Source organism: Rousettus aegyptiacus, unplaced genomic scaffold (assembly GCF_014176215.1).
Source record: "Rousettus aegyptiacus isolate mRouAeg1 unplaced genomic scaffold, mRouAeg1.p scaffold_m13_p_4, whole genome shotgun sequence".
Lineage (NCBI taxonomy): Eukaryota > Metazoa > Chordata > Mammalia > Chiroptera > Pteropodidae > Rousettus > Rousettus aegyptiacus.
The window spans coordinates 70,930,720-70,939,463 of NW_023416307.1; the positions used below are offsets into that span (position 1 = coordinate 70,930,720).

Below are 8,744 nucleotides of genomic sequence, written 5' to 3' on the forward strand. Positions count from 1 at the left end.
GATTTGGCCTTCAATTTCTACTATAGGTGATAATGAAAAAAAATTCTTTAAATGTTTAGGGCCCACCCCTCTTAAAATATAGAACTGCTTAGTCTCCACAAGGATTCTTATTTTGATTCTTATTTATGGTTCATGATTCAAATGCCTCCACCCATTAGCAATCAACAAACTCGGCAATTATTTTATGTTTGTTTTTCAAAACTTTAATTATATATGTATTATTATTTTTAACACTTACAGCACCTGGACTTCCTAGGTGGTCTCCCATCCAAGTACTAACCAGGCCTGACCCTGCTTAGCTTCTGAGATCAGACATCAGGCTTGTTCACAGTGGTATGGCCGTAGACCATGGACTGTGGCTCCACTGGAGTGTGAACCCAGGACCTTCTGCATGTAAAGCAGATGTGCCAACTGCTACACTATGGAATCACATCCTTCAAAACTTTAATTATATGTTTCCCTTGGTGACTCCTATTAGTGTCAAATCTTTTTGCTGATATTTGTCCTTTGTAACTATTTCTGATTGTGTAGGGTGTCCTGGTTCTGACTTTGCAGTTTGATAGTCTAGAGTAAAGTTTCCCTATATGTCAGGCAGGGGTCTGAACCCTGCCTTCTCACTCCATTGATTGCCACCAGTCTCAGTTACCAATCCTTCTCCAGAACTAGTTCTGGGGACTCACAATCAACTGGTTCCATACACTTTGTACTAACTCTAAACTGTCTCCTAACTAGCTTACTTATCCTTTTACTGTCTATCTCTCAGGTGGGATTGACCCCACAAGTTTCGCTTTCCTTATGATTCCTTACATTTTGATGTTCTTCTGTAGGGTAGCTAAAGACTATTTCCCATTTCAGTGCTGTGAGAGTTTAGGATTTCAGTAATTTTGATCCATATAACATATCTGAAAAAAAAAGCACATAAAAGAACTATTTTATCATGATTGATTCTGTTTTTGCAGATGTACTGTTCTTGAAGTACTGCTGTCCCTGGAATCATAGCTCCATATCTGAAAAGGGGCAACAGTGTTAAATAACAACTTGGGTCTCTCTTTGACATCTTCCCTTGAGAAGTGTTACATGTTGCCATTATCTTGACAGTTCAAAAGCTGGTCTTGGGGCTGATATTTTACCAATGAGATAAATGTGGAAAAACATCACATTTCCTTTTATTAGCTCTGTCAGTACAAAATTGGCAGGAGATAATAGTGAGGAGATATTGGCATTTGGGCATGTTCATATTTTGTGATTTGGGATTATGATGGCTTTCATGTATCCTTACAGTGATCCTGTCTGGTTTAGAAGTTCTGAAATTATAGTATCAAACCTCTTTCTGATTTCTAAAGACAGAGGCAGCAACATTCACCAAACACTGGCATTTTGATCAGATGCAGCCACATAGCTATGAAGAACATTTTATTTTTTATTAACCAATTGATATTTATGACTTATATGGAAGAATAAGCCTTTCATTTTCTTTTTCTGGCAAAGTTTCCTGCATAATTTGATCTTCTTTTGTTTTTTGTTTTGTTTTTCAACTCTTCACAGTGTTTTGCATGATCAAAGATATTGTTTTCGAACCTAAAATAAAGGGAGCTCGTTCTCTTTGCCTGTCTTATTGTTAGAGAAACTTGGAACACATGTATGATCATGGCTTTTTACTTTTCTGGTTCAAATTACTAGAATTCAGAACTTAGCCTTGGAATTCTATTAATAGAAAAACCAGTGAAGAATTGGTTCCTTACTGATTTAAAAATCAATCTCTCCTCTCTCTCTCTCTCTCTCTCTCTCTCTCTCTCTCTCTATGATTCCATGAAGAAATAAGATAACAGACATACTGGTTTGGCTAGAACAAGCTATAACAATAATAATAGCTACTGTTTATTGAATGCCTAGTGTGTACCTGGTAATTTACAGGAATAATATCAACTCCTGTTTCTGATAATGCGGTAGGCCAAGTACTCAGACAAGCACTTCCACTGAAAACTACTAAGCACTACTGAAAACTTCTAAAGTAGATACAAGTAAAAATGTCAATAATTATAAAAAATGTAAATGAAATAAATGCTTCAGCTAAAATATAAAGATTGTTAGACTGGATGACAAAACAAAAGGAGGACTAAAAAATGTATTGGGAAAATCTCATTAAAGAAAGATGCTGTAGCTATTTTAATATTAGATAAAATGTGTTTTAAAGCAAAAATCATAATTAGTCTCTTCTTAATGTTAGAACAATTCACCAGGAAAATAGAGTAATTTAAAATTTGTGTTATCTAATAACATATCTCTAAATGAGCAAAACAAACATTGAGATAACTGAGAAAGAAAGAAATATATTCACAGTTACAGAAAGAGGCTTTAAGACACCTCTCTGAAATTGATGGGACAGATAGGAAATCAGTAAGGAAAATGAATATTTAAACAATATGATTGATTGATCATGTTTTAGTGGATATATATAAAGACATGTCCCCATAATGGAAAATGCATTCTGTACATGAACTCAAGGGACATTTGCAAACATTGACCATATAGCAAGTCACAATAATTTTCAAGGTCCTATACCATTCTTTGAATACAGTGCAATAAAGCTAGAATAACCAAAAGATAACCTATCAAACTCTATATATTGAGAAATTAAGAAATACATTTTTAAATAAATTGTGTGTCAAAGAAAATATAATGAAAGTAGGAAATAAATGGAATAATAGTGGAAATATTACTATCAAAACTTATAAGACGCGTACACATAAGGCAATTAGAAATTTTAGCTTTTAATGATTATATCAAAACAACAGATTGAAAGTCAACGAGTGATATATTCATCTTAAGAAGAGAAGAAAAGAGCATCAAAATAAACCCGAAGAACCTAGAAGAAAGGAAACAATGAAGGCCTGGGTGCAATGAATATAATAAAAAATAAGCATTGAATAAAAAAGATTAACAAAAATAAAATTTGGTTGTTTGAAAAGACTAATAAAATTGACAAATCTTTGGCAAGATTGATCAAGAAAGAAAGAGCTGTCCCAACTAAATAATATGAAGAATGAAAAGGGGACTTATCTGACAGTATTAAGGAAATAATAAAATGATAGAATGAACAACTCCAATGTCTAATATTGAAATTATTTGTTCCTTGTGTGTTTAGTTGGGCTCCAGGGTAAAACAATCTAAGGTCTTGAGTTTTCTTTTTGATATCTTTAACTACATGTCAATTTTGTTAATAGTTAGCAAAGGCTATCCAACAATGTCTAAAAAAAATTAATACAACATACATAGATTCTGCCTATCCTAGAAATGCAATGTTTTTAAAAAATATTAGAAAATTGAATGTTATTCTCCACATTAGTAGATCAAAGGAAAAAAATGTGTCAACAGTTGCTGAAAAATGGTTTGGTAGAATTTAACATCCATTCACAAAAAAGCCTCAACATACTAGAAATAAAAAGGAGTGTGTTAACCTGATAAAGAGCAACAACAAAAAGACTACAGCAGATATCAAATTTAATGGTGAAACACTGAAAGCCTTTCCTTCGATATTAAGAATAAGACAAGTGTGCCTATTTTTATTGATTTATTATTTATTTCTTGTCAGGTGACACTAAGTTTAATAGGCTAGAATTTTTTTTTTAAAAAACCCTGTCTTTGGAGAACTGCATGTGGATTAGAGGAGAAAGCAGAGTCACAGCTCTTAGGGCCTAGAGGAAAACACCAGGCCATGTGGGAGAATGGCTGAAGAATCCTTGAGGATGGTTCATTTATAGAGCTTCATCCTGCTGTTACCCCTGAAAAGCCATAGACACATCTTCCCCTGGGAAAGTTTCTGGGGCCCCTCCATGCTGTCGTCATGGCTCTCAGTCTCTGGGTAGACATCCAGTTGCATGCACAAACGCTGCAGCTGGTTGTTCAAGAGCTGATGGTTGGGCCTGAGGCCACACAGCTCCTTGCAGCACATGCCAACCTTGCTCTCCATCACCCAAATATTGTCATCATTGCTGTTGGTTTCCACCCCCACCTCACTTCTAGTTCAGACAGAGCTGGAAAATGGATGGGATGGAGGAGTAGCCGGAATTCAGCAACATGGCAGCCTGGAGTTTGGCTGTGCCCCTTTCCACGAGGGCCATTTACTAGAGATTGGTGTCCACAGTGAGTCCTGCCGCCATAGTACCTTTGGTGTAATGCAGCTCCATGTGATCCTCATGAGCAATCGTCACCCGCTTCATCAGGTCAGAGACAATCTTTGCAAGGCAGAGGTACTGGCAATCACTGGTAACTGGTACAATGCTGTGTTCCAGGGATGCAAACTGTTTGTGGTCAGCCAGGTGGGACTGCGCCATGGTCTTCAGTCTCCATGTGGTTGGCACTCAGTGGTCAGCAAGCACCATGTGCTGAGGCTGCTCTTTGGGGGAAGTGGAGGCCACCCAACTTACAGAATACCCACAAATAGGGGTGACCCAGGTCAAATACATCCTGACTCAAAGTTAGGATGCCAACTTTATCAAACTGGTACTAACTGGTTATATCTGGAGTTTTCTTTCCATGATCCTCAGGGACAGCAAGTCACCTGCCCTGATGAGGATTATCAGCTCCATGGCAGTTCTCACTTTTACTTTTACCCTCGTGATATTCAGGTTCATGAGCTAGTAGAAAGTCAGTTGAAGCACACTGTCATCTTTGCATTTCAGATCCAGCATGATGGACAGCTGGTACCTCTTCAGCATCTTGAGCTTGTTAACCAACTGAACTTTCAGCCTAGATCACCAGTGTTCTGTGGTCTGCTTCTCCTCAGCACCTGTGTCACTCTTGCCATCTTGGGAGTCAGGGGGCTTAAACAGAGCCTTGGCTTCAGCCACACTGCCTTTGATTGCCACAGACAATGTCTTATCACAAGCATAATCATATGCAGTGGCCTGGACAGAGAGGACATAGATGGGAGGCAGCATGTGTCTGACTGCCTCAAATTGCTTGTGAGACTGGTTGAACAGCATGAACAGGTACTCTTTCACTGAGGGGGAAGCCTGCATGATGCTATTGAGGTGAGGCTGGAGGTTGCTCAGGTACTTTTTCTTCATCTTAGTCTCCTTAAGGATCTTCTCCTTGTTGGAGAGGCTCTCTGGGTACTTCTCCTCCCACCCTTCCTGCTGCTCCAGCTCTGAATCCAGATGTGCAAGAATTTTCTGGTGAGGGTCTCCCATGGTGACTTTAGCCTTGCTAATATCTGGAGGAGCCTCCTTATAAAACTTCTCTAAACTGATCAGATCAATTTCTTCATGCTTTGACTTAAACTCCAGACATTTGGTGATCTCCTTCTGCAGGTGCCACGACCTTGTGCAACAGGCATTTTTTTGCTTGGTCTCATAGACCTGATCTCATCCTTTTGTCAACCTGAGGAGTTATGAAATATGTACAGCTCTGGATCCTCTGATCTTCAATTTCAACTGCTACATCCCTGCCTCCCCTGCTCTACAAGTCTTGAATCTGAGGTACAAGACTCTGAAATGCCAGGCATGTGTACTTGTACAACTCATAGTCTTTGCCAGGGTCCTGCAGATCCACCTCAGCCTCCTTGCTATAGTATTTACCCTCCTGCTCAGTGTCAGAACGATTATGCTTCCCTTCAGCTGGAGCTCCATTGCTTCAGATCACTTTGGGGTTCTGTTTTTTTGCTTGATTCTGATGATATGTTTGTTTGGTAAGATCAGGTAGAAATAGCAGAGATCTCAAGGGTTGTTGTGGATATTAACACAGGAATGTCTTCCACTGGGGATGATCTGAGAGTGTAGCTTTGGATGGTACATGGGTGATCTTAAATTTTGTTGAATACCACACAGCACCCTGAGCCTGTCCAAGTGAACACAATTCTATTAAGTGTTGTACTACAGGTTCTAGCACAGAAAGTAAAGTTGAAAAAATTAAAAAGAATTAGGATTAAAAAGTAATAAGAAAAAATATCATTTGCAGATAATATGATTCTCTGGCATGGAGAATTAAAAAATTACTGATAATATATTAGAATTAAAAATTTATCAAGTTTGCTGTTTATAAATTTAATTGTACTAATTAACAAAAAGAAAAAATAGAAAGATTCCATTTATAGTATCATCAGAAATATAAACTAAGAATATATCTAATCAAAGATGTGAAAGATCTTTTCAGAGAAAATCATACTTTATCTCTAGTTTTTATATTAGCTCTGTAGGGGTATTAATATCATTCATTAAAGAGGTAAAGCAACTTACACAGATATCACATACCTAGGAAGTAGAGATGAAAGTATATGAACTTAGGTCTGTCCAGCTTTAAGATCTGTGTTTTCCCCAATATAGTGACCTTGATTTTGGGGCCTCCCCTTCTGTCCTCAGCTCTGCATGACTGCTGGGCCTTGGCTGAATTTTCTGTTTCCTAGCTAGAAAACAGTGACAGCTTGTCATCTCTAGGGTATTGAACATTGGACGTCATGGCCATTCTTTCATTTCAGGTTGTCTCAGGCTCCCTTGGGGGTGAGATTTGGGTGTTAGTATCTCTTTCATGGACAGATGACCTAGCAGCTTTAGCACCTGGTCTGACCTTACTGGAAGGGATTCTGTCCAGGGACTTGTGTGACATAATCCGGAAATGTAGGGGATTTGAAATGTGGTGGATTTTGACCAATGAGAGACTACACATGGCAAGGAGCTAGTAGCCAAAGCCTGCTTTTCTCTTCCACCCTCTGTGAAGAAGCTCATCTAAGAGGAAATGTTCCCATGCAAACACTCTGGAGATGTCTCTCCTTCGTGACTGAGCAACCAACTATGTTTTCCTGTGAAGCTGTGGCCACAGGAAATAATGCTCCATATTATATTTGTTCTTACTTTTTCTCTGACTCATTTCCTTTTCCTCTCACTCTTGCTTTCCCGAGATAAAACTCCCAAAACACTCAAGCTTTTCCTTATGGTCTGGTTTCCAGGGAACCTGGACTTTGATATCCATGAAGGCTCAACTTCTTCACACAGGTGTTACAACCTATTAATAGGTTGTGAAATTACTTTCAGTGCATTGATCTCAGCATTTGAAAATATAATGAAACAGAAGAGAAGCAAAATATCAGAGTGCATCATATGTAATGAAGGTAAGTACCATTTCCTGAAACTGTTATTTCAGTTATATGTGTATGTTTGAGGATGTATATGTGTATTGAGTTATATTAAATGTGTGTTTTACTGTGTGTCATGGCCAATAAAGTTTGAAATCCACTGGTCTAGGTAATGGGTCTGTGGAGTAATGAGTTCATGTAACTGACCTCATTTGCATAGTCACAAATGTGACTATTTGTGAAAATTTTTGGTGGCCTAACCTTTTACTTTAACAAGTATTAAAAGAGCCCTCATATGATTTATCTATATGGCTCAGTTTACATTTGTTAGTTTCCTTGTTAAGGAAAGAGTATTTTAAAGTATTCTTTCCTTAAAAGCTAGATTCATGCCTTATTTAGAAAAAGGGGATTATCTAGTGAATGAATTTTCTTTAATGATGTCTTAGATGTGCTTATTTATATGCTTTTGTGAGACTGTTACATAGGTAGATTCATTTTTTCTAGTAATAATCATTGATAATCTAGGCAACCAATATAATATGCATTATATTTTTTCTTAATGACATTATATCTGAAATATATGCAATAACCTCTTTGATCACTTTGGAACATCCTGATATGCAGAATACTTGGGGCGGGGGGCGTGGAATACATGTCTCAAAGCTGTGCATGTACTTGCTGACTTTAAAAATAAATACCCAAAGCAGGTTTTAGTTTGCAGTGTGTGTACTGATTTAACCTGAAGATATTAACTGGGAACAGCTGCTGAGTTGCACTTGGTTAAATATTCTGAGATAAAATACCCTGGCAAGATACATAAAAGAGAAAAATAAGAAAGTTTGTGAAAACACAGAACAATCTTTAAGGTATGATCCAAAAGTCATAGAAATGGCAAGTGCTATCTTAATTCCTCTATAATTCTACAAAATTATACTAAAGAGATGTGATTTGAATAGATTCATATATTGTTTAAAATTCAAGGACATAGTTAAGTTTCCAAGACCCTACTGAGTTGCTTTTAATTTTATAATAATTCCTAAGTAGCCAACTGACAGACCTAGCTTTTCTACTTGGTTGTCATAACACAATCATTTCTACAATTACTGCCAAGCATTTTGAGAATTTAATGCATTTGGAAGTCTCTGAAGAGACGTTTTGAAGTTCATTTTATCCACACTCAGATGGTTAGATAGTTAAAACTTGGCAAAGATAGAGAGGTTGTTTATTCTTTCACCATGTAATAATTGTACAATAACTAGTAAGCACAACTCTGTGTCCAGATAATAAAATATTTTTAAGGTATTTGGGATATTTTTACTTATTCACATATATTGGTGATATGCTAAGTGAATTTAAAAAAATTATACTTAAGGGGAAGGGTGAACACCAATTTCATTCTCCAGAGCTATTTCAGAAGGTATGTGTTGGCCAGAGAAGATATGATTCAATATTTATTCTTGCTCTGGAGTCAATAGTAACAAAGGCCAGATATAATAAAAAGGGAATGCATTTTGCAGAAGCAGACCTAACCTGCTGGTCATCTTCATGTGCACTTGTTGACACCTTCGTGGCAGATCACATTACCTTCCCCTTGTTCACCTTCTTTTCCATATAACTGTTCAGTTTCTCTCATTAAAGGCCTACAGTTGATCTCTCCACCCCTTGATCTTGACCC

General features: G+C 37.3%; 2 pseudogenes; both read right to left on the reverse strand.

Moving 5' to 3' along the window:
* Window positions 1-231: 231 nt before the first annotated feature.
* On the reverse strand, window positions 232-347 carry LOC118602072 (annotated as a pseudogene).
* Window positions 348-3,695: 3,348 nt separating this feature from the next.
* LOC107510795 lies at window positions 3,696-6,603 on the reverse strand (annotated as a pseudogene).
* Window positions 6,604-8,744: the final 2,141 nt, after the last annotated feature.